Here is a 25,941-nt window from a genome sequence, read left to right on the forward strand (position 1 = left end):
CACCTCTACCCCACACCCCTGCCATGCTCCAAGCTACAGCCAATTCCCCCTTCAGAAACAAGCCATGCTCCCTCAGATCTCCTAACTTTTTTACCTCCAATCCTCTCCCCACCCCACCCCACTCCCAACCAGACCTTCTCTGTCTGGCAGTATCTCCCTAATTCCTGTCCTTTAAAGTTGGCCAACTCCCCTGAGGACAGTTGGCTGCTCCTTCCATGCCTATTATGTGATTACATTTGAATTATAATTACTTGAAGCAAGTAGAAAGAAATTTATTTACTGGAATGGGGAGGGGGGGCGGGGGGACTAGCCTGTCTGGGCTATTTCCACGAAGTAAGTGGTGGGCCAGTGGGCTGGGCTACACTTCTCAGGGAGCATGAGCTTTGGAAAGGGTCCCACTGTGAAAGGAAGGCATGGCAAGATAGCAAAAAGGCATGCCCATGCTCTTTGGTTCTGCCCTGTGCTGGTGGCAACCCTGCATCTTCTCTAAAGTTCCTATGCCTCACGATAGCATGTATGCCTGCACCATATGTGTGTGTGTGCATGTGCATGCGTGCAAATGTATGTGTGCACATACGGAAAAAGGACAAGATACACGCTTGTGGCATGAGGATATATAAAAGCATTCTGAAACACCTGATGTATTACACTAGTGTTCAAGGCTTTTATCTAAAGTCAGAAGAGCAGAAGGTTTCAATGTACTGTACCGGGTTCTAATCGTTAAAATACCTAATGATTTCCCCCATTACTCTATGAAGTTCTAATGGCCGGGGAAACAGGAAGCACAATGGTTTAGAGCACTGCTTCTCAAACTTGAATACGCATTCGAAATCACTTGGCAATATTATTAAAATGCACATTTTAATTCTGCAGTTCTGGGATGGACCTTAAGATTATGGCATTTCTAACAAGTTCCCAATGAAGTCAAAACTGTGAGACCACATAAGTAGCAAGGACCGAAAGCGCAGATGCTAGAGCCAGACTGGCTGGGATCTGTGTGGCTCCACTTAACTGCTGTGTGACCTCAGACAAATCACTTAAGCTCTGTGCCTCCCCCTCCCCCTGGGATCTATGTGGCTCCACTTAACTGCTGTGTGACCTCAGACAAATCACTTAAGCTCTGTGCCTCCCCCTCCCCCACCATCTTTAAAAGTAGGAAACAATAGTAACTACTTCATAGGATGGTTATGAGGATTAAATTAGTGAACACACACAAAAAAAGAAAAACAGTTAACATGCATGAAGAATAGCTGGCACAGAGAATATTATTATTAATATTCATTCATGAATACCTCCTGTACCTATCACAATGGCAGCAAACTTTAAAAGGCATAAATTGTTTTCTTAATAAAATGATGCTATTTTTAAATAAATCAACATGTTTATCATACAGTATGAATAAAAAAACAGTATCTACGTTAAAATTCTCAGAGGACATTATAATAGAAAAAGGGCATTATTAAAATTGGCCATTTTAGGGTGGGCCACGGTGGCTCAGCAGGCAGGAATGCTTGCCTGCGATACCAGAGGACCCGGGTTCAATTCCCGGTGCCTGCCCATGTATATAAAAAAAAAAAAAATTGGCCATTTTATAAATTGAGCAGATTGAAACACTAGCAGTATATGAGAGGGAGGAGTAAGGGGTATGGTATGTATGAGTTTTTTCTTTTTTATTTCTTTTGCTGGAGAGATGCCAATGTTCAAAGAAAAAAAAAAGTGGGCATGGTAATGAATACACAACTATGTGATTATATTGTGAGCCACTGATTGTTATATCACGTGTAGAATGTATGTTTGTTATGTATAATAAAAAAATGGCCATTTTAAACTTGATAGGAATTACATTCCTATCTTCCCTCTCCCTAAACTCTTCAACTATGCTTCAGTTCACTACTCCAACTCCAGGATACAAACTGTAGGTACTCATTGGTCAGCGGGACAGAGAGGAGGGGACAAAGGAGGACATGAGGGCAAAGGCTGGAGTAGAAGCATATAACTGTGGGGCTCCACCAGGAGGGCAGCCTGGCACCCGTGGGTTATAGCAATCTCTAGCTACTTTACAGGCCAGTGGACGCAGGAATCAGTGGAGTTCTAGTAAGCAGACCAAGTAAGCAAAAGGAACGGCGGCCAATACTTCTTAATGATATCCATGATGTGGCAGGCCCAAATTGCATTCCTCCTTACAGCAGCCCTGGGGGTAAATTTTACTATCTCTATCTTGCAGGCCTGGGAGGCCTCCCTAGCACTGTTGGGAGACTCACTCTATATCCACAAATGAATGATCCCATAGCAACGTCTCCGGAACCTCAAGACACAGGGAGACCAACCACAAAGTGGCAAGATCATGAACTAAGAGCTCCAATTACAGTGTCTGCCTCTGATATTCTCAATTTGGGAGTCACATTGGAAATCGGTGTGTCTGCTGCCCAGGACGTCTTGATACATACCTCTCCTGGGTGCATGTGATCTCTTTAAGGTGCACCAAGCATCTATCTTCCTGTATGGATTCTGTACACACTCCGAAGCCTGCTTTAAGTCAATCCCTCCACATTTACCAAAGCAGCCACTTTCTTCTGATGAGATAAGTGATATGCAGACAGAATAAATTCATATTATTCTACTGAAAATGATGAAACTGATGCTGACAGGTTTAATAACTTGTCTGAACTCACCAAATATACTAAGTTGTAAAGCTGGTATTTATTTAAACACAGGTCCAGGTGAACCCAAGGCCACATGGCAATGCCTTAAACCAGGCGGCTGGAAGGCCAGACCTGAAGAGAACAAACTGGGGTGAGGCTGCAGGGTGAGGCTTCAGTCCCTGGGAGGGCACAGAGGAGGAAAAAAGGGCAAGGCAGGGCCACAGGCCTTGGAGGTCCCTGGGGAGTGAGTGCCCCAAATCACAGTGCCCAAATCAGAATTCAAATTCTGAAACTCTCTAGCTTAGAAATCCTCCTGGGGTCCTGGAATGAGAAGAGGATGCCAGGCAGGGGACACACCGTGATGCAGGAGCAATGGAGAAGTACAAGGTCAGCACACAACACCACTGTCAGGTGCAGAGAGGGGACTCAAAGGCAAGTCCAAAGTTGAGGAAAAGAAGAGCAGGTGGGGTCACCCAGGGACATCACTGTCCTGGGAAGTAGGCACAGAGGAGCCAGCAGTGGGGAAACAGGTTGGTCCATTTTAGGGAGTGTGGTGGGGGCTAACAGGAGGTCCATCGTAGCTGGGAGTTTCACTGTATTTTTAAAGAAAAATATTAAGAGACCGGTATGCAAATTCTCCTTGTGAACAGGAAACTTCCCCACGTTTTCTGTATCTTTATTCACATTCAAACTCAAAGGAAGCTATGCCTTGGCTTGCCTATTCTCAAACTCCCTCCTGAATTCCCGCAATCTGGTTTCTGCCCTGAATCCTTGAAAAGAACTACCCTCAGTAAAGATTCCAGGTCCATGTGGTCAAGTCTTACCCCATCTGGTGTAAATTCCCCCACTGCATTTCCACCTGATTGCTTCTTCCTGTACTTTATTCTTTGCAGATGTATCTTCCCCCTTATTAAAAAAAATCTCATCATATCTGGTTTAAAATATAAACTGTGATGTTCTCACCAGATTCCCTTTCTGAAACTTTGGTCCTCTGTAGGCAACTGTAAATGATTCCATGTTCACGTGTTGACGGCCCCCAACTCAAAGTCAAATTCTCTACAAAGGGACTTTTCCATTCCATGGGATGGCATCATCCCCTGTTTGCAGTAGGTTACGTTTGTTCATTTCTCCTTACTGATTTTTCTCTTGATTTTTTTTCTGTTCCTCCATACTAGGTAACTGTTGTTACTTGATCCAGGAAAATACATTATACTGTATTATACCCCATCCTTGAAATCCACAACAACAGCCATTTGCTCTGGCAAGCCTTCCCCGATTAGGCATACAGCTACACTCCCAGAATCATTTCTGTACCGTATCGTACATCTATTACGCATCTCAGTTTATTCAAACTCTGCCTTCTCATGTATTAAAAACAGAACGTCTGTACAAATAACCAAAGAAATATTTAGAAGTGGTTATCTCTAAGGAGAAAACCAGAAGAGCAAAGTGAGACTTCCATTTTTCAATTTATATATCTCTGTGCTATCTGAAATTTTTTATCATGTGTATGCATTATTTTTCACTAAATAAAAAGTAATCAGTTACCTGTTATAAAAAAGACGTACAAAAGGATAGTCATTAGACTCTCACAGCTGGGGGCAAAAATAATAGGTAGAAACTTGAAATACTCAGATCTGTCAAAAAACAAGTTCTTAGAAAAATAAATGTGAGCCCATCTAGAAAATAATATACTGTGCAGCTACTGAAATAGAGTGTTGACACTGAGACTGTCTACAATATATTAAAAACAGATGATAAATTTATAAAACTTTTTAATAAAAAAATGATTCTTTAGGTAAGATTAAAAATATTGTTGAGGGCAAGAATATGATCCTGCATTTTCTCCCCAGTATATTTTGTTTAAGGCACATCTATAAAATATGAATACTGAACAGGGTCAACTTTTGCCAGAGAAATATCTTCATTCACTTTTTTAAAATAAATCAGCTATTGCTAAGGATATGTTTAGACTCATCTTTCACAAATGCCTTCACAGTTAGCTTACAAGTTATGCAAGCTAGCCTCCTGGCTTTAAAGTTTTAATTATCTAGCTTTTTACCTAAAATAGTATATGACAGACAAGCTCTTTGTCCACGTAGCCTCGTTCATACTCAATCTGTGGTGTTCTCCTGGACACCACAGAAGGGTTTCCCTGAAGATGGAAAGGACGCACTGATAAACTCCAAAACCCTTTATGCCACCCAAACTTACGAGTCTCTAAACACAATTTGTGGGAAAGACCATTAAAAAAGTTCTCAGTGAGTCATCAGCTCCAAGAGCTCTCAATCATATCAAATCAATTTCATATTTCAATCTTTCTAAATAAGCCTGTTCACCATTTCTCTGCCTCTAGGATCAGTCAAAATGACCCAAAGTGGGTTTACTGACCCAAGGGAAGGCAGCCAGCTGTGGTTCGGAGCTGATACCCGTCTTTACAGCACACACAAACTCTGCTCCTCTTCCCGGCAGCTCCTAGCTTTCTGCCTAGAGGCGTTCAGATGGCCCTGTGTAACCATGAGAGTGTACAAAGACAAGACTCAAATATGCCCTGTTTCCTGTTTGTTAAAAAGCTTCTTTGAGAGACCAAAATTAAGAAGTTAGGTATTATCTGTATTCTGTATTTCTCTAACCCACTTAGGGGTGGGTTGATTTAAAGCAGAAAAATATACTCAGTTTCTGTATTTAAGACAAAGGTTTTGTCGATGTTCTAAAAGTTTCATTGGAGTTGATATGACCTAACAGTGTTCTGCAAAAGAGAGGAGAAGAAAGAAAGCTTTCTAATGGCACGTTCCCTCACATAATACGTAAAATTCAAAATAAAAATTAAAATGGAGGGTGCAAGGGTAGTTCAGTGGTAGAATTCTCACCTGCCAAGCTGGACACCCAGGTTCAATTTCCAGTCCGTGCATTTTCCAAAAATCAAACAAGCAAAATAAACAAAAAACAAACAAAAATTCAACAAACGGTGCTGCAATAACAGGGTACTCACATGGAAAAAGAATGAAACATGACCATGCCATAAAACATACAAAAAAAAAAAAATTGAAACACAGGATATTTGTTTTATAAGAAATTCTCCTTTCTATCTCCCAATTTTTAGTCATTCTATAACTATTGACGGCACACAAATAATATTCTGAAAGTCAAGCACACTGGCAGAATTCAACTGTGTTTTTATTCCAAACAACTTTTAAACCTATTATCGTATTTAATTTCAAATGATCACTAGGTAAGAAATAAAGGATAATTAGGAACTACAGAAAAAAAAAGGAGCTCATGTTTTAGCTTGAAAAATTATTAAGATTATTTATTTAATTTCATTATAAAATAGGCATCATGAGTTTCCTTCAGACAATATAGTGTCTTCCAAGTTCAATTTACCATGCTAATCAGAAATATGTCAGTTGACTACCAAACCTCAGTTTGTTTCACTCCTTGTACTGTTTAATAATTCATAAATAAATGTCGAAGAAGCTCACTAACAAACAATAAACAAAAACAAAATATCAGATTTCAAGCTAGTGACTCACACCAAAAGACAAGATTGAGTCTGGGAAAAGATGAAAAAAAAAAAAACTTCCAAAGGGGAGAAGCAGCGAAATACTAAGGGTATTTTTGAGAATGCTATCAAAAGGTGCAATTAAGCATTATATTCACTAAATGAGCTTTCAATAAACTTAAAAATATGATTTTAAGTTAGATTATGGAAAAAAATAATACGCTCCAATGAAAGTAATATAATTTTGAGTTCCCACATGCATCGACTTAGTTAAGCCTACCAGATGGAAATCACTGCTGACAATTAGGAGTTGAAGAAACTGAGAGGTTATAGAAGTCAGAACACTAGGCAGTTGGTCTGGGAGTTAACGCCCAGCTTTTTTGAAATGTGCTCTCTGCGGGATCCATTCCTGGAGATAGAGGACATGCGCGTATTTTCACAAGTCCCTGAGATGGTTCTTCTGATGTGCCTCAAAGAACAAGAACCCCTAATTATTCTCTGCTGTCTTTCAACAAAATCATCTCTGGGGTGTTTATTGTTAGTTCCATGTTTGTAATATAAAGAAAATAATTTCTATGTTTTGAAAATATTTCAGGGTTTTTAAAGCAATGTCCAAAAGTTGGTGTAAATTTGACTAAAGAACAGCAAATTCCCCTCTTTGGCCTTTCCCAGAACTAAATCTAATGTAGGCTAGCCTATGTCTGAAAGGGTGAGCTGGAGTTAGAAACTGCTTCAGGAGGGACTGCCATGCAATAAATGAAACCCTGCACACCCAAACCCAGCAGCAAGTGTTCTTTTCTTTCTTAAAATAAAATATGAACAAGATAGTTCATCTGTGACTGCTTTGTTAAGTAAAGCAATCCCCTAATGCTATTTAATCTGCCTGTGTTTGAACAGATGATAAACGTTGTGGCTATCTCAACTAAGGAAGTAAACAGAATACAGCTGGCTGGCAAGTAACAATTATAAGACGCTGTACCAGCCACCTCACCTAATGCCTGGTGCCCACAAAGACCTTCATTTAAAGCCCAATTTGGCCTCTGGGATCTTTCGCTCCCCTAGACAAAGTAACTGGTGATGAAACAGCTGATCAAACTGTTATCTTTACTTGGTGTCAAGATACTGGTAAAATTCTCTATTCCTTTCAAATTCAAAAATCTGGTCACAATTATTTCACATCTCACTTAAGTGGCACAAGACATTAAGCTTTCTTCCAGAAAAGGTAATATGGCTCTGAAACGACATACTGAAAATTGTTTCCTTTCCTTATTGCCCTAGTTTATCATGTGCTCTTGAAAAGTCCAGATTTACCCTTTGCTTGCAACTGATAGCATGAAATGGCAATGTCAACTAAGAGACAGAAGTCACTGGATTTCACTGAAAGAGACATTGTAACTAGATTTCCATCCTCTGTAGAATATTTTGTCTTTTCTCTTCCTAATTTATCTGGCTCAGCCACATTCAAAATCATGTCTAGAGATTTCCAGTTAATGGGAGGTCATCTTCCTTTCATCTAATAAGTGTCAAAGAAAAGACTGTGTCAAATGCGCTCAGTCTGACAGCAGTGCTAACTATAGTAGGCTTTAAGAAGCAGAAGAATAGAGAGCACTAGAATTTTTAGACATGTTTCTGTGAGGTTTGATGAAACAGGAGAATGATACCAAGAGTCCAGCTGAAAAACACTGCTAAGCATACCAGTTGTGTAACATCCCCCATACCTCAGAATTTCCTGGACAGTTTAACATCAAATCCTAATTAACTCAGATCAGCACTCAGGCAAAGCTTGCCTTACTTCAAAGAACACTGGGGCTAAAAGGACACAAAGGATTCCAGAGCTGAAAAAGGCCTTTAAAATCCTCTACCTCAAACTTCTCATTTACTACAGATGTATAAACTGAGGCACAGGGCTGTTAAAAGAGACTAGACTAAATCCACACTGCTTGCTAATGGCAGAACCTGGCCGGTATACAAGGCCTCTGTATTCTTGTCACAGTGTTACTAAAACTGACAAAATGCCAATATTCATTCCTGTGTTAACTACCATAGAGTAACAAAATCTTTCTGAGGAAAGCAAGAGTGGCATCCTGAGAAAACACCATATTAGCACTCTGGATAACAGGCTCAATTTCCATGAGATTTGTCCCTGACCATTGCATGATTTCTGTTAAACCAAGTCTCTACTGCATAACCACAGAGTAAGAGCTGGCTGGGTAATAAACCTCCAAGACTTTAACATTCAGTCATGACATACTTTTCACTAGTGAGGACAAATATGTTCAAACTCAGCCACAAGTGCTCCAAGAGAAAGGTGGGAAAAGGAAGCTTCTAGATTCTTCAGCTCTTACTGAAATCATGAAAGAAAAAAAGGAAGGCTATGTTACTATATATCAGCGCTTTTCATATATAACCTTACACTTCATTTTTATTCATATGTAAAGCAAATTTGAGTAATAGTAATAGTGAGCAATAGTAAGTGACATTAATGCAAAATTTGGTAAATAATTCAAGAACTGTGCACAATATTTTCAAAAAACTTTACATCCGTTTACTCTGAATGAGGATGACAGATAATACAGTGACCTCATTTGAGAGCTTAGCTGGGGATAGGATGGTAGAAATAAATGCTTACTGTGTAAAAGAAAATAATAATAATAATAATAATAATATCCATAGAGATAAGTCCTTTATCCCTGGGGGTGGGCATTACCTAACTATTAGAACTATATACGGGAAGGGGCAGAGTCACCACTGCAAGGTGAACAACTGATGAGAACCGAAGGCTCAGGTGGCAGGATGGGAGAACACCAGGAATTCACCTGGTCTTCCAACTAGGTCAGGCTCACAGACACCCACCGGTGGGACTTTATGGGAAGGAAAGGACAGGTGTCTGCAAGCTGAAGAGGTAAGGAGAACGGCACAGGCGTGGGGCGCACGTCTCATTTAGCATGGGGTGAGGTTGGCTGCTCACACCACAGGATGAGGAAGGAACCATGCAGCTCCTGCAGTGCAAGAGGAGTCTAACTGTGCGAGCTCCGGGGCGAAGTTCAATCAGAACACGAGTGAAGGAAGGACATGCTTAGGGACGGGCTTGTTGCCACCTAAACATTCCTGTTGCCAGGCTGCCTGTGTGACAGGTCAATTCCACAGTATCTTGCGCAGTGCCAGACTGTAAGGTTCAGCTGCATTTTAAATGGCAGGCATTTTCTTACTAGATCAAACATAATACTATCAGCCTATGGTTAACTTTACACATGTGTTTTTCAAATGACAAATTCTGCCTTTATAAAAGCCATGTAAGTAAACTGCTCAATGTTTCTAATCATCATTCTCCTCACCTTTAAACAGGAATAGCCGAGTAGCTATTAATTGATTGTTGTGGGATGGGGAAAAGGGGGAATGTATTTAGTCTGGTGCCTGGAATGTAATTCATTTCCACTAAATGCTGGCCATTTTAATCTATTTTTCATTATTTTCAAGACCCCTTCAAGGACCAGAATTTAAAACTCTATGTATCAGTCTACTTTGTCCTTGATCACAGCTGGGCTGCCTCAACATTGTACCCTACTGCCAATACAAAGAGAATAAATTTTAGTTTTACCAGTTGACCAAATAAAAGATAATTAGAAAGTACAGTTATAGCTCTAAGGCATAAAATGCACTGCTAAAACAGCAATAAATGACTTGTAGATATTTTAGATTACTTTGGTTCAGTCACTAATGTGGAAAACTTAGGGCTTCCTATGGAGGCTCCAGAATTGTCAAAATAAATGTTTTTGAGCAACAAACTTAGGTTGAATTATGTGCTAAATTCAGAGAGGTATATTTTTTAGCTATGCCATCATTTCTGTCGCTAAGTTCCTCAGGGCTCAGTCACAAGCTAATGCCATTACAGACCAGGCAAGTAAGGGAAATGCAGGAAGCCAGGGTGTCAGGCAACAAGGATGGTGGACTCTAACCAAGAGTCCAGAAGAAATCAGATGCAGTGGGAGTGGGGGCACCCACAAGGTACGCAAAGCAAAACATGGCTGCAGGCTGATTTCAATCCATAGACTAACAGTTTGCAACCTCTCCTCCACTCGCCCTTGCCGGACCTAATAAAAACCTCAATTTTTTGACAGGTCTCCCTTTTCCCAACTCAGAGATCCTCCAAGTTATCATCAGTATTTAAGACAGTTCACTGAAAAGCTGAACACAGAAAGAAACTAATGAGCACTCTACTGTACACATAAGCCTCAAGATTACTGTTTCTCAAAGATGTGTTGTATAACACCTGCAGCATAATCATACAGGTGGAGAGTCCCAGGTGATCTAGGACTTATTTAATAAGCTTCCCGGGTGATCCTTCATACATTAAAGAGAAATCTCTTATCACCATAATAATTAATTTAATTGGCAAAAATTTTCTCTGTTCTACTTACATTGTCAGTTGGGTTTTAACTGTTTTAGTTTACCAGGTGCTATAACAAACACCGTACAATGAGTTGGCCTAGTAACAAGGAAGTTATTGGCTCATGATTTCAGAGGCTAGAAGGCTTCCTTCCTTTCGTGTTGGTATCTTCTGCCTGGCCACCAATATTTGGGGTTCCTTGGCTTTTCGTCACATGACAATGTACACAGTTGTGTCTTCTCTATTCCCTTCCGGGTTCTGTTGACTTCCAGCCAGTGGTTGTTTCTTGTGGCTTCTCTCTGTGGTCTCCTTTGTAAGGCCTCTAGGAATGGGACTAAAACGTACACTGATTGAGTTGGGCCACACCTTAACTAAGTAAGGTCATCAACAGGTCCTGTTCACAAAGGGTTCACACCCACAGGAATGGATTAAGAACAAAAACATGTTTTTCTGGGTTACATAATTCTATGCCACCCCATAGTCACTCCACAGTCCCTTGCTTCATTTAAGTTTTCCAACTTTCATTCTGTAACAAAATATTTTATTTCCTTCTTGTGTGTTCTAATGCAAACAATCATCAGTGTGTAATCATCTGTTTTATCTAATTTTATGTATATATATATATATATAGCCTTTATAAGATCTTCATGTTTTTATTATTCTTTATACTTAAGAGATAATGTGAAATTTGTTTTAAATGATATTTAAAATATCCATAAAATATGAATAAATCATTAAATAATAGACATTGCCACTATGAGTCAGAATTTTATAGAAATAGTTCTGCCAATATGTTTCTAAACTACCATTGACAAATTTTAATCGCCTGAAAATGTTTTTGAAGAAATAGCACCAGTTTAGAATATTCATCAAAACATTACAGCACTACATACTTCCTTCACTCAGTGCTTTATTCTCATACTTATTTTATTTCTAAAATTACTAAGAAATATTTTCTCTTTTCTGACTGTCTACCATATTTAATACATCATACTTATTTCAAGGAAAGTGGAAAAAACAAAGTCAGATGCATCTCTTTTCTTTTCAAATAATTGCTGACAAATCCAACTATTTGGATTCCTGGAAGATGGCGGCTTAGTAAGACGCACGGATCTTAGTTTCTTCTCCAGGACACCTACTAGGGGAGTAGAAACGATACAGAAAGCGCCCAAAGCCACAACAGAGATAAAAAAGACAGCGTACCCCATCCTGGAACGGCTGGCTGGCTGAGAGAAGCAGCTCGGGTGAGATCGCCGAGGCGCGCGGGCCTTACCGGGCGGGGTGGCAAGCGGCCGGAGTTACTCCCTTCCCCCTTCCCGGGCCGGCTGGGAGAATTGGAGAGGCGGTCCCCTGAAACAAAGACGGCTGGCGCCCACACCACGCGCAGCCCCCGGACCAACTGAGAGAATTGGATCGGAAACCCCCAGGCCGCGGAGAACGGTGACGGGTGGGGGAGGCCCCTTCCAAACCCGTGACTCCCGGGGAACGTGCACTCTCTCGGGCGGGCCGCTGCCGCTGGCGCCCTCCCGCCACGCTTGTTGCCCAGGGCCGACTAGGAAATTCGGACGGGCTCTTTCCCTGGCTGCGGCGACCAGCAACCCTCCCTGCGTTCGGACCCCGGGCCGGCTCAAGCCGTTTCGGCTAGCGAACCCCCAGGACGGCGAGAGTTTTCCAAAGTTTAAGGTCCCACAGCACCTTTTACTGGTGGGACCCGCAGACAAACGGGTGCCACGAGCGCCACCTACTGGGCAGGATAAGAAAAACAGAACCCAGAGATTTCACAGAAAAATATTACAACCTTGCTGGGTCCAACACCAAGAGAAATCTGAATAAATGCCCAGACGCCAGCAGCAGAAGATAACTGTCCACGCTCAAAAGATTGAGAATATGGCTCAGTCAAAGGAACAAACCAATAGCTCAAATGAGACACAAGAGCTGAGACAACTAATGCTGAATATACGAACAGAAATGGAAAACCTCTTCAAAAATGAAATCGATAAATTGAGGGAGGACATGAAGAGGACATGGGCTGAACATAAAGAAGAAATAGAAAAACTGAAAAAACAAATCGCAGAACTTATGGAAGTGAAGGATAAAGTAGCAAACATAGAAAAAATAATGGATAGCTACAATGATAGATTTAAAGAGACAGAAGATAGAATTAGTGATTTGGAGGATGGAACATCTGAATTCCAAAAAGAAACAGAAACTATAGGGAAAAGAATGGAAAAATTTGAACAGGGTATCAGGGAACTCAAGGACAATGTGAACCGCACAAATATACGTGTTGTGGGTGTCCCAGAAGGAGAAGAGAAGGGAAAAGGAGGAGAAAAACTAATGGAAGAAATTATCACTGAAAATTTCCCAACTCTTATGAAAGACCTAAAATTACAGATCCAAGAAGTGCAGCGCACCCCAAAGAGATTAGACCCAAATAGGCGTTCTCCAAGACACTTACTAGTTAGAATGTCAGAGGTCAAAGAGAAAGAGAAGATCTTGAAAGCAGCAAGAGAAAAACAATCCATTACATACAAGGGAAACCCAATAAGATTTTGTGTAGATTTCTCAGCAGAAACCATGGAAGCTAGAAGACAGTGGGATGATATATTTAAAATACTAAAAGAGAAAAACTGCCAACCAAGACTCCTATATCCAGCAAAATTATCCTTCAAAAATGAGGGAGAAATTAAAACATTCTCAGACAAAAAGTCACTGAAAGAATTTGTGACCAAGAGACCAGCTCTGCAAGAAATACTAAAGGGAGCACTAGAGTCAGATACAAAAAGACAGAAGAGAGAGATATGGAAAAGAGTGTAGAAAGAAGGAAAATCAGATATGATATATATAATACAAAAGGCAAAATGTTAGAGGAAAATATTATCCAAACAGTAATAACACTAAATGTCAATGGACTGAATTCCCCAATCAAAAGACATAGATTGGCAGAATGGATTAAAAAACAGGATCCTTCTATATGCTGTCTACAGGAAACACATCTTAGACCCAAAGATAAACATAGGTTGAAAGTGAAAGGTTGGGAAAAGATATTTCATGCAAATAACAACCAGAAAAGAGCAGGAGTGGCTATACTAATATCCAACAAATTAGACTTCAAATGTAAAACAGTTAAAAGAGACAAAGAAGGACACTATATACTAATAAAAGGAACAATTAAACAAGAAGACATAACAATCATAAATATTTACGCACCGAATCAGAATGCCCCAAAATACGTGAGGAATATACTGCAAACATTGAAAAGGGAAATAGACTCATATACCATAATAGTTGAAGACTTCAACTCACCACTCTCATCAAGGGACAGAACATCGAGACAGAGGATCAACAAAGAAATAGAGAATCTGAATATTACTATAAATGAACTAGACTTAATAGACATTTATAGGACATTATATCCCACAACAGCAGGATACACCTTTTTCTCAAGTGCTCATGGATCATTCTCAAAGATAGACCATATGCTGGGTCACAAAGCAAGTCTTAACAAATTTAAAAAGATTGAAATCATACACAACACTTTCTCGGACCATAAAGGAATGATGTTGGAAATCAATAATAGGCAGAGTGCCAGAAAATTCACAAATACGTGGAGGCTCAACAACACACTCCTAAACAACGACTGGGTCAAAGAAGAAATTGCAAGGGAAATTAGCAAATACCTCGAGGCGAATGAAAATGAAAACACAACATATCAAAACTTATGGGACGCAGCAAAGGCAGTGCTTAGAGGGAAATTTATTGCTCTAAATGCCTATATCAGAAAAGAAGAAAAGGCAAAAATTCAGGAATTAACTATCCATTTGGAAGAACTGGAGAAAGAACAGCAAGCTAACCCCAAAGCAAGCAAAAGGAAAGAAATAACAAAGATTAGAGCACAAATAAATGAAATTGAAAACATGAAAACAATAGAGAATATCAATAAGGCCAGAAGTTGGTTCTATGAGAAAATCAATAAGATTGATGGGCCCTTAGCAAGATTGACAAAAAGAAGAAAGAGAGGATGCAAATAAATAAGATCAGAAATGGAAGAGGAGACATAACTACTGACCTCACAGAAATAAAGGAGGTAATAACAGGATACTATGAACAACTTTACGCTAATAAATACAACAATTTAGAGGAAATGGACGGGTTCCTGGAAAGACATGAACAACCAACTTTGACTCAAGAAGACATAGATGACCTCAACAAACCAATCACAAGTAAAGAGATTGAATTAGTCATTCAAAAGCTTCCTAAAAAGAAAAGTCCAGGACCAGATGGCTTCACATGTGAATTCTACCAAACGTTCCAGAAAGAATTAGTACCAATTCTCTTCAAACTCTTCAAAAAAATCGAAGTGGAGGGAAAACTACCTAATTCATTCTATGAAGCCAACATCACCCTCATACCAAAACCAGGCAAAGATATTACAAAAAAAGAAAACTACAGACCAATCTCTCTAATGAATACAGATGCAAAAATCCTCAATAAAATTCTAGCAAATCGTATCCAACAACACATTAAAAGAATTATACATCATGACCAAGTAGGATTCATCCCAGGTATGCAAGGATGGTTCAACATAAGAAAATCAATTAATGTAATACACCATATCAACAAATCAAAGCAGAAAAATCACATGATCATCTCAATTGATGCAGAGAAGGCATTCGACAAGATTCAACATCCTTTCCTGTTGAAAACACTTCAAAAGATAGGAATACAAGGGAACTTCCTTAAAATGATAGAGGGAATATATGAAAAACCCACAGCTAATATCATCCTCAATGGGGAAAAATTGAAAACTTTCCTCCTAAGATCAGGAACAAGACAAGGATGTCCACTATCACCACTATTATTCAACATTGTGTTGGAGGTTCTAGCCAGAGCAATTAGACAAGAAAAAGAAATACAAGGCATCAAAATTGGAAAGGAAGAAGTAAAACTATCACTGTTTGCAGACGATATGATACTATACGTCGAAAACCCGGAAAAATCCACAACAAAACTACTAGAGCTAATAAATGAGTACAGCAAAGTAGCAGGTTACAAGATCAACATTCAAAAATCTGTAGCATTTCTATACACTAGTAATGAACAAGCTGAGGGGGAAATCAAGAAACGAATCCCATTTACAATTGCAACTAAAAGAATAAAATACCTAGGAATAAATTTAACTAAAGAGACAAAAAACCTATATAAAGAAAACTACAAAAAACTGCTAAAAGAAATCACAGAAGACCTAAATAGATGGAAGGGCATACCGTGTTCATGGATTGGAAGACTAAATATAGTTAAGATGTCAATCCTACCTAAATTGATTTACAGATTCAATGCAATACCAATCAAAATCCCAACAACTTATTTTTCAGAAATAGAAAAACCAATAAGCAAATTTATCTGGAAGGGCAGGGTGCCCCGAATTGCTAAAAACATCTTGAGGAAAAAAAACGAAGCTGGAGGTCTAGCGATGCCGGACTTTAAGGCATATTATGAAGCCACAGTGGTCAAAACAGCATGGTATTGGCATAAAGATAGGTATATCGACCAATGGAATCGAATAGAGTGCTCAGATATAGACCCTCTCATCTATGGACATTTGATCTTTGATAAGGCAGTCAAGCCAACTCACCTGGGACAGAGCAGTCTCTTCAATAAATGGTGCCTAGAGAACTGGATATCCATATGCAAAAGAATGAAAGAAGACCCATCTCTCACACCCTATACAAAAGTTAACTCAAAATGGATCAAAGATCTAAACATTAGGTCTAAGACCATAAAACAGTTAGAGGAAAATGTTGGGAGATATCTTATGGATCTTACAACTGGAGGCGGTTTTATGGACCTTAAACCTAAAGCAAGAGCACTGAAGAAGGAAATAAATAAATGGGAACTCCTCAAAATTAAACACTTTTGTGCATCAAAGAACTTCATCAAGAAAGTAGAAAGACAGCCTTCACAATGGGAGACAATATTTGGAAATGATATATCAGATAAAGGTCTAGTATCCAGAATTTATAAAGAGATTGTTCATCTCAACAACAAAAAGACAGCCAACCCAATTACAAAATGGGAAAAAGACTTGAACAGACACCTCTCAGAAGAGGAAATACGGATGGCCAAGAGGCACATGAAGAGATGCTCAATGTCCCTGGCCATTAGAGAAATGCAAATCAAAACCACAATGAGATATCATCTCACACCCACCAGAATGGCCATTATCAACAAAACAGAAAATGACAAGTGCTGGAGAGGATGCGGAGAAAGAGGCACACTTATCCACTGTTGGTGGGAATGTCAAAGGGTGCAACCACTGTGGAAGGCAGTTTGGCGGTTCCTCAAAAAGCTGAATATAGAATTGCCATACGACCCAGCAATACCATTGCTAGGTATCTACTCAAAGGACTTAAGGGCAAAGACACAAACGGACATTTGCACACCAATGTTTATAGCAGCGTTATTTACAATTGCAAAGAGATGGAAACAGCCAAAATCTCCATCAACAGAAGAGTGGCTAAACAAACTGTGGTATATACATACGATGGAATATTATGCAGCTTTAAGACAAGATAAACTTATGAACCATGTAATAACATGGATGGACCTAGAGAATATTATGCTGAGTGAATCCAGCCAAAAACTAAAGGACAAATACATTATGGTCCCACTGATGTGAACGGACATTCGAGAATAAACTTGAAATATGTCATTGGTAACAGAGTTCAGCAGGAGTTAGAAAGAGGGTAAGACAATGGGTAATTGAAGCTGAAGGGATACAGACTGTGCAACAGGACTAGATACAAAAACTCAAAAATGGACAGCACAATAATACCTAATTGTAAAGTAATCATGTTAAAACACTGAATGAAGCTGCATCTGAGCTATAGGTTTTTGTTTTGTTTTGTGTTGTTTTGTTTTGATTTTACTATTATTACTTTTATTTTTTTCTCTATATTAACATTCTATATCTTTTTCGGTTATGTTGCTAGTTCTTCTAAACCAATGCAAATGTACTAAGAAATGATGATCATGCATCTATGTGATGATGTTAAGAATTAATGATTGCATGTGTAGAATGGTATGATCTCTAAATGTTGGGTTAATTTCTTTTTTTCCGTTAATTAAAAAAAAAAAAAAAAAAAGAGAAGGGATAATTGGAGATGAAGGGATACAGACTGTACAACGGGACTGGATATAAAAACTCAGAAATGGACAGCACAATACTACCCAATTGTAATGCAATTATGTTAAAACACTGAATGAAGCTGCATGTGAGGTATAGGTTTTTTGTTTTTGTTTTTTTTGTTTTTTTTCTTTCTATTATTGTTTTAATTCTTATTCTGTTGTCTTTTCATTTCTTTTTCTAAATCGATGCAAATGTACTAAGAAATGATGAATATGCAACTATGTGATGTTATTAAGAATTACTGATTGTACATGTAGATTGGAATGATTTCTAATTGTTTTGTTAATTCTTTTTTTAATTAATAAAAAAAAAAAGCAACTGTAAAAAAAAAAAAAAAAAAAATCCAACTATTTGCTAATCAACTTTTCTAAGGCAAATTCTTGGAAACTAAAGATTTTAAGAATCAGACCTAAAGAAAAGATGACACCACAATTCTGCAAATTCTAGGCCTGACCCCTTGGCTTATAAAACCTGCCGAGTGGAAGCTGAGTGCTCCCTGTGGTATCGCCTCCACCCTCCGAAAGCAGGACATTCATTCTTGCCTCCTCACTCAATACCATGCATTCTGTTTTTTACTCATGTAGGCATAACACTGGTCTTGCTGACTCAGCTGGATTGGAGCCATGATCTTTAATCTTATGGATACTGGAGATTAGAATGGAGGTGGCTTTGATCTTATTTATTACTGGGGGTGAGGAGACTTGAATTCCACTTAGAATCCTCTACAGAATCATTCTGCCCTCTCTCTTTCTTTTCAAACCTTTCTTTTCATTCATTTTTCTTTGACCACTTCATTTCCTTCCCTTCCAATCCTCTCATGAACAGACCAAAGAACTATACGGGTTGGTTATGGCAGACATCCCTTTCTTTTCCTACTTCAATTCCTAATTTTATGCTTGGTTATTCTAAGAAAGGAATGTTAATTCTTTTGAATACAAATTTCAAATATCATTGTAAAAGATGGGATAACCTAGCTAAATTAAGACCACTGATAAACCAAAATACCATTTTAGCCTATTATATCAACTCTTCCTTTACTAACATTAGGGAAAGTTGAAAAATAAGAAACTTAAGGGTTCACTTTATTTCATTAATTTTTCATGACTCTCTTTTAAATGAGGCAATTATGAGCATAGAAAGCCAATCATTTGTATAAGCAACCATTTCATAAAAGATGTATGAGATCATTATCTGCATTAAATATCTTTAATACATTTCATTATTTGAAATGCACAGTTCAGGACCAAACAACCTGTCAGAACAGTTTAAAGAGCATTTTTAAAAATAATTATGTGGTAATATTTTTCTATGAAAAGTTAAAATAGCAAAGTCAAATGCTTTTAGAACCTAATTGATATTGCCAGAGCTCAAGTTTATATTTATCCACTTAAAATAAATATGGGAAACAACTAGAAAATCAGATAAAATATATAAAAATGATTGTTTTAAGACACAGTACAACAGGAGGCACAGGGACACAAATAAGGTATGGCCTATGATTGCCCCCCAATTACCGCCTACAAACAGTTTCTAGACAACCACATGGCAACCAGGATCCCAAAAAGAACAGTGCTCTCCCTCAGGTGAGAAAAGAGAAATCACAATTCAGAGAAGTTAGGAAAGCTAGAATTTCCTAGACAGGATGCTGGACACGAGGGAGCTGCACATAGAGGGGGCTGAACAATTTCCAAGTTCATACAGGACCAGTAATAGTTCATGTCCCCACCAACCAGAAAACATGATACATGGGGCATCAGAGAGAGTTTTCTTGTAGTAGAGGAGTTAAATTAACCAGAATAAAGGCTGCTCTAAACTTGCCCTAACAAAAGCCCCCAAATTATCGAAATGTTCCCAAGTAAACTGCACAACAGAACAAAGTCCACCACTATTTAAAAGAATCTCAAAAATCTAGCAGCCAACAATGTAAAATTCACAATGTCTGGTATCTAATCCAAAACTCCCAGGCAAATAAAGAAATATCCTATTACTAAGAGATAACTCAAAACAACAGAGACCCAGAAAAGACAAGGATGCTGGGGTTAGCAGACAAGGATCTAAAAAAAAAAAAAAAAGGCTATAATTAATTAAATTCTACAAATTTAAGAATGTAGATGAAAACAAAAATTTGAGGTTAGAGAGAAAGAAATTTATAAAACGATACAAATGCAACTTCTAGATACTACAAGTACACAATACAAAATGAAAAATACAATGGATGGAAATACAGAAGATTAGAAACTGAAAGGAAAACGTCATCATGAAGACAGCAATAGAAATGATGAAAAATGAAACACAGAGAGCAAAAAACGACTGGAAAAAATAACAGAGTTCCAGTTAATGGTATCTAACATACTTGGAATCTTAGTCTTAGAAGGAGAGGTGAGAGAGAAGGGGTCACAGAAGGAAAAGATTTGAAGATTTGTCCGAAAATCTTCCAAACTTGATGAAAGCTATAATTACCACCAATCTAAAAAACTCAATGAACACCAAGCAAAGAAACACAATTAAAACCACACAAGCCAATTCATAATCAAATTGCTGAAAACCAGTGCTAGAAAAATCCTAAAAACAGCCAGAATGGGGGAAAAAAGATAAGAATGACATATACATATACATTACATATAGAGGAAAAAAGATAAGAATGACAGCATAATTTCCATCAGAAGTTATGCAACGTAAGACTATCAAGTAACATCACCAAAACTATGAAACCGAAAAAACTCTCAGCCTAGAAACTCTATCCAGCAAATGCATATTTCAAAAATAAAGACTTTTTCAGATAAACAAAGCAATTCATTGCCAGCACACCTGCAATGAGATGTTTTAAAGGAAGTACTTACAGTGTGAAGAAACGATACCAAATTCAAACTCAGTCCCTTTCAGAGAAATGAAAAGAGCCCAAAGTGGTCAATATGTTCTTTCCTTACTCTTTTTTTTTGGTATGCTGTACGGGGGGCTCACATTTCATTATTTTTCCATGAGAGTATGTATCATTTGTCGAATTTGTTTTTGTAGCACCATTGCAGCACCATTTGTTGAATTTGTTTGCTTGTTGGGAAGTTCATGGACCAGGAATCGAACCCGGGTCTCCCACAAGGCAGGCAAGAATTCTACCACTGAACTACCCTTGCACCCCACCTTTTCTTACTTTTTAATAACAAGATAATTGACTATTTAAACCTAAACAATAGCAATGTATTGCAGGGTTGGTAACAAATACAGAAGTAAAATACATGCCAACTATGGCACAAAAAGGAAGAAGGAAATAGAGGTACACAGTTTTAAGACTCTAATACTGTATGTGAAGATTCATAATGCAAATTCTATAGCAACACATTTTTGAAACATAAAACAGAGGTAAGTCAACAGTGGACAGAAAATAATCATAAAAAATACTCAGAACTTCTGTGACTGGTAAGATACATTCACTGGGCCAGGAGGGTGATGCCTTCTGACTCCACATGGAGAGGACACGGGGCTTGTGTCTGAGACGCTCCCAGACTTCATCCTATTCATTTCTTCCTTTGCTTCTTATCTGTGTTATTTCACTATAATAAAACTATAATCAATTTCAGTAGTTCATTCCTTCTTACCAGTTACAGGCATTGGCTGATCATCTACCGAGCTACTGAAGAGGCACAGCGATGACATAAATGCACAAGACAGAGGGTACGACTTCCAGGCAATTACATCCCTTGCCCCTGATTACTATGGATATTGAGACTATATTTGCAGAGGATGAAGAGCACATTATTTGAAGTCAGAGAAGTCCTGGATCCATGGACTTCTTACAGTGTGATCTTGAATCCTCACAGAATGAAATTCTGAAAGAAGTACATCAGGAAGAAAAAACTGAAATGGGAAGAGTGAGACACAAGAAACTGGTAGGTAAATACATTCACAAAGCACAGGCACATCTAAATAATTATTGATTCTAGAAAATTTGTAATTACAGTGACTGCTCATTGTGGCACTAAAATACCGAGCAGCAATAGCACGTGAAACTGAAAGGATTCGAAGCTACTGCAGTAAGACCTTCACATTGTTTGAGAGTAGAGAAAGACGATGTTAGAATACAGGAATTTGAAAAACAAAACAAAACATTATAAACAGGGAGCAAAATATAAGATGATAGAACCATGTCTAAATATGTCATTGAACCTATAACAAAAAATACAAATATAAATTAAAAATATACAAATAAACAAAAAAATTCATTAATCCAAAAGAAGGAAATAAAAGAGGAAAAACAGAAAAAGGAATAGATGGGACAAATAGAAAACAAATAGCAAGATGATAATCTTAAACCTAATCATATCAACAATCGCCTTAAATGTAAATGTTTTAAACATCCCCAAATAAATGGCACAGATCGTTAGAATGAAAAAACTGCTGAGCAGAAATCAGCAATTTACCATATTAACAAAGCAATTAAGAAAAAAAGCACATGATAATCTCAATAGACACCCAAAAGCATTTTTAAAAAGTCAACTTTACCCAAAAAAACAAAAAAACCTAAGAGAACTATTAAATGAGTATAACAAGGTTGTAGGATAAAACACCAATATTCAAAAATCAATCCTATTTCTATACACTAGCAACAACCAAAACTTAAATTTTTAAAAACATTATTTATCATAGCAGCATAATTACGAAATACTTAGGGACAAGTGATAAAAGATGTACACAACCTGTTCAAAACACCGAAAGAAATCAAAGAAAATCTTCATAAACAGAGACATATTGTGTTCATGGGTGAAGAGACTACATATTAAGATGTCAGTTCTGCCAATAATGATCGAGAGCAATAACTCAACCTTATTAAAATCCCTGTGGGTTCCTTTGTAGAAATTAACAAATTGATTTTAAACTCACATGGAAATGCAAGGGAAGAGACAATACAACTCTGGGAAGGAGACAAATGCAGAAGGCTAACATTATCAGATTTTAAAATTTCCTTAATAGTTACTGACATTAATTAAGACAGTGTGGCACTGGCATCAAGATGAACAAATAGATCAATGGAATAAAGAGCACAGAAATGGACATATACATATATTCATACATACACACACAACTGAACATTGACAAAGATGTAAAGGCAATTCAGTAGAGAAGAGAGTCTTTTCAACAAATGGTTGTTTGTTGTGTTTGTTGAACTATTGGATATGACAAAGAAAAAAGTAATAAGTTGATTTCATCAAAATTTAAACCTTCTGCTTTTCAAAAGATAGACTACTTTATTCTTACAAAATATTATGAATATTTGCATAGCATACATCTGGATTTGTATCCAGAAAATATTAAGAACTCTCAAAACACAATAAGAAAACAAGCAACCCAAGGGAAAGATGGGCAACACTTGGGACATTTCACCAAAGAAGATACATGCATGACAAATAAGCACATAAAAAAAAATGTTCTACAATCTTAGTCTTTGGGGAAATACATATTAAAACAACTTCACACCCACTACAACGACATAAGTTAGAAGGATTGCCCATACCAAGTGGAGCATTGAGAACTCATTCACTGCTCCTTGGAATGTAAAATGTTACAACCACCTTGGAAAACAGTTTGGCAGCTTCTCTAAAAGTTACACATTTACCTACCATGCATTTCAGCCATTCTACTCTCAGGTATTTGCCCAAGAGGGAAAAAAGCAAACACCTACACATGAATGTTCACAGCAATTTTGTTTGTGGTAACCAAAACCTGAATACAATACAAATACCCATCAATAGGTGACCGGATAAAGGAAATACGGTATGTCCATTTATCCAATGTACTATGGTCTTGCAAAAAAAGCAAACTATTGATACATACAACAATATGCATGGATCTAAAGATATTTTTTACTGAGTGAAAAGGAGCCAGGCAAAGGAGGACATGCTGCATGATTTCTTATTATGGAACTCTACTAAGTGAAAATAAGTTTACAGTTAGAGAAATGAGATCATAGGTGTTCCAGGGGGCACAGCGACTGGGAAGGAAGGATTACCAAGGGGCATGGGGATACTTTTGGGTTTGATGAATTGTTCATTATCTTGATGGTGGTGATAGCTTCAAAGTATATTAAATGACAAAATTTATCGATTTCTACACTTTAAATACATGCAGCTTACTATAGATCAACTACATATCAATAAAGCTGGTTTTAAAAATGGTATTATAACAAACTATAAGGGCCTGAGTTACAATAAAGTAAAACTGTCATGCAATTTTGGATCTCACAGCTTTACTGAGGGATTCAGGAATCAGGCAGCATCCCTTTCAGAAAGTAGAAGGGCGCTCCACTGAGAGGGTGAAAACGGAAGCTCTTACAGGGCTACAGGAGAAAGAAGTAAGGAAATGTTCTGCTTAGCTGACATTAAGTTTCCATTTTACATGGGTGGGGGGGGGAATCTTACAAAGTTGGGAGCAGATACACATCGATTAGTATGCTATGCTAATATCTCTACTGGATCCAAACTAATTTTATCCTCAGGAGTTGCTTATCTGCAGTTCTGTAGAATGCCTTCATTTTCTCCCAAAGCCCCTGCCAGTCAATTGTTCTTTTGTCCTCTGGGAAAGGGGTCTTTTCCTGGCAATGCCCAATGCAGGTATAGCCTTTTTATTTTACTTCGTCACATTTTACTGGGGTCCTAGTACATGCAAGCAGAATATTTTGCTATATGTTTTTCTTTATGAAAGTTTATTAAACTGAAGAGCACACTTCAAACTTTTCAAAGGTAATTCTGGTTCCTCAAAGAAATAAAATTTATTTTCCTTAGGCTTGTTTTACTACAATAATGTGTTACTGCAATGGAGACATTGAATCTTGTTAGCTCATCAACACTTCACCAAAGGGAAAGTAAAAAGTGCATGAATAAACATTAAAGCAAAGTTTATTCATCATAAAGTCAGGAAATTCAAAGCTAAGATGCGCACAAGGGATAAGAGCTAATGAATTTTTAAAAAATAAAGATACTCAGTCTGTGACCACCAAATGGATTCTTGAAATTTCAGTTTTATATTACCCAGCCTTGTCCTGGGAGATGAACTGCAGACCCCACGATCCTTCCACATACTCTGGGGATTGGTTCTCTCAGTGTCTGGAAGTGCTATCGCACATCCCCCATCAAGCAACTTGACTTGTTCACTGGTTCTGTGGGATAAACACTGATTCCTGCCCCAGGTCCTTCTTTAGCCTGGCTTGGTCAGTCCACCAGCTATGACTTTCATCCCTCTTTCACAGTCTCTTAGAATCGTCATTCCTCATCCCTGAGTGGACTTTCCTTTTTCAGGACTTTTTTACTGAGATATTATCCCACTTGCTTTTCAAAACTTTCACCTTCATGGGAAATCTAAAGTGAAGGTGAGCAACTTCTACTTATTTATTTATTTGAACTCTGAGCACTCCTTAGGAAAGAGGATGCAACTAGGTGATAGAGAGTGAGAAGGTACCTCTGCCCCTGGAACACTGACATCCTAGGGGGTCCAACAACAGCTTCTTAGGCTAAAGAGAAGATTTCTGTTTCCTACATCAGATCCAATCATGTTCACGTCACATCACCAAAGGCCTGTACGCCAAGGGTACAGTTTTCTATATTTTTATGTCATCCACACAACCTTAGGCTTCAGCTACCTGCTGTTCTTAGACCTAGTTCTCCGACAAAATCTGGATTCCTGTCTTGTTGGTGGGTCTCCATCTCAACCTTCTCCCTTCTCAAAAGGAGTCCCCCCTCTTGCCCCATCTTAGCCACCCACCTGCTGCATGGACAATCTAAATCATCAAAGAAATTTTAACACAGTTAAATCTTAAAAGGCAAAGGCTTCTTCAAACCCTTCTCTGCAAGGAAGCTCCTGGTTCTTACACAAATTAGTTCTCAGCCTCTTCAGGTCCTACTAAGGTTAAAGAGGCAGTGAAGTTTTCCTGAGCCCCAAACCTCCCCAGAGGGAGAAGCTGACCTGAAATGCAATGCAGTCTCAACAGAGGCTTTGGTGATCCCATGGGGAGCTCTGAGGCTGGGTGACACTTCAGAGTTGTCTCAAATTGAGAAAAAGGGACTGAGACTTTATACCTTGGAATATGGTTGTTCCTGGGAAAACGGTGTGACTTTGGACAAGCACCTCTCTTCAGCAATTCAGATGGACTCACATAGAACTGCCAGTGGACAGTGGGGAGAGAAATAAAAGCTTTGGTGGGAGGCTGGGAGATGGGAGTGTTGTTTCCAGGCAG

The 25,941-nt window shown here is 38.3% G+C and overlaps 1 protein-coding gene and 1 long non-coding RNA gene across 4 annotated transcripts in view; one reads left to right on the top strand and one right to left on the bottom strand.

Moving 5' to 3' along the window:
• The window catches only part of GNAQ (G protein subunit alpha q), a 326,720-nt gene that overhangs the window by 236,260 nt on the left and 64,519 nt on the right, over positions 1-25,941 (bottom strand). The gene's annotated exons all lie outside the window — the stretch shown is intronic.
• On the top strand, positions 9,269-10,524 carry LOC143673667 (uncharacterized). Its single transcript, XR_013170505.1, has 2 exons — positions 9,269-9,437; positions 10,263-10,524. It is a non-coding gene; the product is annotated as an uncharacterized LOC143673667 (long non-coding RNA).

The sequence above is a fragment of the Tamandua tetradactyla genome, chromosome 2, assembly GCF_023851605.1.
Source record: "Tamandua tetradactyla isolate mTamTet1 chromosome 2, mTamTet1.pri, whole genome shotgun sequence".
In the NCBI taxonomy this organism is placed as follows: Eukaryota; Metazoa; Chordata; class Mammalia; order Pilosa; family Myrmecophagidae; genus Tamandua; species Tamandua tetradactyla.